Below are 460 nucleotides of genomic sequence, written 5' to 3' on the forward strand. Positions count from 1 at the left end.
AATTGGATTTAGAATTTTTAAAATTTGTGGATAGAAAAATAAAAATGAATAAAATTTTGAATTTTATCAAATAATAACTAATAAACTAGTGATTCAGAAAATATATATACTTTTTTTTTTACAAATATTAACATAATAACTCGAATAATATATTATTAAAGGAGACATCAGCAGCTTGTGAGGTGAATGGTAAAGTTAAGATGATATGGATGCATGGCATATTTGTAATTGAAACGAAGTACACAAGGGAAGTGTAGAACTATTTGAATGAGTTAACTCTAAAACTATGTTTGGATATAGAAAAAAAATGGAAGAAAAGAAAATGAGAAGAAAGAAAATAGAAGAAAAAGTAGAGTTATTTGTATATTGTTTGGATTAAGAGAAAATAGATGGAAAGAGAATAGAGAGAAAAAATTTTTTTGTTTGGATGAAAAAAAAATGAGAAAAAAAAATTGTAATA

The sequence above is a fragment of the Arachis ipaensis genome, chromosome B07 (genome assembly GCF_000816755.2).
Source record: "Arachis ipaensis cultivar K30076 chromosome B07, Araip1.1, whole genome shotgun sequence".
NCBI classification, from domain to species: Eukaryota; Viridiplantae; Streptophyta; class Magnoliopsida; order Fabales; family Fabaceae; genus Arachis; species Arachis ipaensis.